At 44.5% G+C, this 3,722-nt stretch overlaps 1 long non-coding RNA gene across 1 annotated transcript; it reads left to right on the top strand.

The window, feature by feature from the left end:
* The first annotated feature begins 1,240 nt into the window (after positions 1-1,240).
* On the top strand, positions 1,241-3,196 carry LOC310669992. Its single transcript, XR_014507471.1, has 2 exons — positions 1,241-1,437; positions 1,485-3,196. It is a non-coding gene; the product is annotated as an uncharacterized lncRNA (long non-coding RNA).
* The last annotated feature ends 526 nt before the right edge of the window (positions 3,197-3,722 follow it).

Genomic DNA, 3,722 nt, shown 5'->3' with positions numbered 1-3,722 from the left:
ACAGAACAGATGGTTGGTATGGAGTGGCTGATAAAAGTTTTAGGGACTAGGTGTGGAGTTCAGAAAGTCTGAAATGCAGTGGCTCAAAATTAAAGTGAAAATGCAACATTTATCCTTGATGTTACCAATGCAAGCTCCATTTCAGTATAAATGTTTTATCAGAGCCAAACTGATAATATCAGAATCCATGGTGGTTCCAGTTCTGTGACTTTTGTTTGATTTTTTTCCATTCAGCAGTAACTTCACATACACAGTGGCCTTATCCCCTGCCTCCTACTAGTTACACCACAGCTTGGAATATACTGGTGAACCTTATCCTAAGACCAGGGTTCAAATCTAAGCTTGGCCATAGTGCTTACTAGGTGACCTTGGGCCAGTCACTGTCTCTCAGCCTAACCTCCCTCCCTTGTGAGGATAGAAGGGGGAGGAGGAGGGCAGTGTGTCCCATTGAAATTCTTGGAGGAAACATAGGATGTAAATGTAATGTCACAGATTTTGGACTGTGCTTGTGCTCACTGAGAGTAAGAATGAATGCCACCAGAGCTTTTGAACTAAGCTGAAGTATACAGGATTCTAGGGGAAAGCATCAGAACTTAGGGATATAGGAAACTGCACATGCTACATCAAAATATCTGCCCATCTGTCCATTCTATTGACTAGGGAACAGCTTATGGTCTTAATCAGGGGTTGGCAAGGTTTACCTTGCCTGGGCCAGTTCACTGCTTCGGAGATCGCTCCATGGGTCAGATGTGCATGTGCAGACGCGATTTCCGGCACCGTGGAAGTGAGTCCCTGCTCTGTGCTGTGCCACTGAGTGGGCAGCTCAGTTTGGGGATGGCTCATGGGCTGCCCCCGTGGGCCGCTTGTGGCTCATGGGCTGCAGGTTGCAGACCCCTGGTCTTAATACTTTAAAGTGGAGATGTCAGGGGTCAAACATGTTTGCACGCATAAGGCTGTATGCAGCATAGGGCTGTATGCACACTAACAATTCTATTAGATTTATGAATTGCCTTGTTCAAGGTGTTGGAAGGTGATGTACAATATAAAACAGCACATAACAGACAGAAAGAAAAATATAAAATCCAAAGTTAAAACACAGTAAAGTAATCCAATCTGGGAAAGCGATCAAGATATATACCCCAATCTACAAAATATATCCTCCCATGACTTCACCACAGTATAGTCTATTCCAAAGACCTGTAACGTCAGCACTCAAAATTCCTAGAGGGGGCGGGGGGAGAGAGCTTTTGCATGGCCCCAAAATGCACATTCAATGCAGATTTAAAGCAGATGGCTTCTCCCAAAGAATCCTGGGGATTGTTTCCCCCTCACAGAGCTACAATTCCCAGCATTCTGAACAAACTGCAGTTCCCAGAATTCCATGTGGGATGTGGGGGAAGTCATGAGCTTTAAATGTATGGTGTGAATCTGCCCTCAGTTTTATTGGATTTTGTCCAACCTAAATGTTCTTTTGCTGCCTAGAGTTTTGCATTGACTGGTAATGCTGTAACTGTGTTAATATTACTCATAATTCCCTCCCACAACTCCTCAGTGTAATTGCGTGGCAGGTTGGGGGCGGGGGAGAGAGAGAGATGAATAAAGCCCTGACCTAGCAATCGCCCTTGGATTTGCGGATCCAGTGTCAAGCCCTTAGTGGAATTAGTCTCGGCTCAGCGGCTAATGGGCTCCGTCGCTGTTCGATAATGTAGCACGCAACTCAGTGGAAGAAGAACACGGCAGTGTGATTGATGATCGCTCCGCTTCCAGGGAACAACATCTTGAGTTTAATTGCCATTAATTTTTAAAAATATAAATATTCATTAAGTATTTATAACTCAATATCGCCAGGCCTTCATGGTTTGTTTGCTTCAGTTTTGTGGTTGTGCCGTTCCTGTTTTATCTTCATCTTTGAGATTAAAATTACCTTCAACTCATGTAACAAGCAAGGCGATATTTTTATTATTATTATTAAACAAGAAAGGGGTGGGGGAAGAAAAAAAATTTAGTCTACCACAGTTTACATTGTACCAGGGGTAGCCCTACATCAGAAGGCAATTAAAAAAAGGTTATCTGGAAATGACTGTGGGTGCAGTGCGATGATCGTCCTGTTTATTCAGAATTAAGCCTTGCTTTTGGTGGTGCGTGCTCAGGACAGATCCCTAATCTCCAATCCTGTTTACTTGGAAGTGAATTTTACTGTGGCAGATCATTGGGGCTTCTGATCAGTCAGGAACACTTCCACAGGCCATGTGCTCCAGAGTAATACCATTAACATGAGTTGTGTTCATTTGAGGGAGATCAGCTTCATTTTGTAGTTCGGTTAGCAACAAATACAAAGAGACTTCCTAACTACAATGACAGTGGTGGGTAAGAGAGTGAAAATTCATGTCGAAAAACTCACCATGCCGATAACTCTGGACTCATGCTGTCCAGGGTGGAAGGTGGGGAGAGACATCTTTTAAAACATCTCCTCCACCACCACTTCTGACTGTCTTTCAAAATTTTCGCTTCCTTTGTTCCTTGCTTTTGACAACACAGAGGCTGGCTGTAACACAGTTCTGTCTCATGACTTACATGTACTTGGTTAGGTAGAGCAAAAAAACAGAAAGCAGGACCTGAGCACAAGAGCACCCCCTCCGTGGCTTCCAGGAACTGGGATCCAGTTATGGTGGGGAAATAACCCTCTTTGAAACCCCGGGAGATCTGCTGCCAGTCAGTGCTGGAAGAACCAATGGTCCGACCTTCTATAAAACAGCTTCCTTTGTTCATCTGCAGCTCTCAAAATGCAAAGCCTATCTTCAGGTGGTTCGTTTGCTGTTTACTATTATAGTTTACTGCCTGTTACAGTCATTTAGCTGCCGCATCCTGCTTCAGAAACTATAGGGCACTCTGTTGCAGGGCCATTAGCAAATGTAGCATGTGGAAGGTGTCAAATGATCCATTTGCAGTCTGTACATGGTGGAGGGCTGTGCTGTTAGGCAGGGATGCTGGAACTGCGAAACAGTTCTTCTTAGGGAATGAGAAGTACCCAAGTACAGCGGTACCTCAGTTTACGAACTTAATCCGTTCCGGAAGTTCGTTCTTTAACTGAAACCGTCCTTAAACAGAGGCGTGCTTTCCCTAATGAGGCCTCCTGCCGCCAGTGCCCTTCCACCGTTCGGATTCCGTTCTTAGACCGAGGTAAAGTTCGCAAACCGGGACACTACTTCCGGTTTTGCGGAGTTTGTAAACCAAATCGTCCGTAAACAGGACTGTTTTTAAACTGAGGTACCACTGTATGTCCCTGATTTAACTGTAAAATATTAGAGACGCTGAACTAGTTACACGGTTCATTGGATTCAACCCCATGTTGTCTGAAAACAACTTGCTGTGAATGCATGTATTTCTTTATTTTCACTGCTAGTGCTGGGCCATAATTATTAACAAAGCCCAGCGGTTTCTTATCTATGAGCAAGAAGCCTGCCCTGTTTGCTAGCTGGAAGGTCTCTGCTTTTCTGCAGCCACATCAAAGTGGAAAGTGGCCTTTTTCCCTGCTAGTGCTCCCCAGGAAACCGTTTTAAACAACATCAGCAAGTCGACTTCTGCTGGGGGCTCTATCCTGTTGTCTTCCCAAATCCCTCGCTGCAAAGCTTGCTGAGAGTCAAGTGAGCCTTTAGGTCCCCAATGCACACAAACTCTAAAGCTTTGAAGAAACAAAGAGAGACTCTAAAAAAGCAAATAGA

The sequence above is a fragment of the Podarcis tiliguerta genome (genome assembly GCF_965153285.1).
Source record: "Podarcis tiliguerta genome assembly, contig: HAP1_SCAFFOLD_280, whole genome shotgun sequence".
Lineage (NCBI taxonomy): Eukaryota > Metazoa > Chordata > Lepidosauria > Squamata > Lacertidae > Podarcis > Podarcis tiliguerta.
Note: the sequence above shows the minus strand (reverse complement) of the source record. Positions and strands in the feature narration are given on the sequence as shown.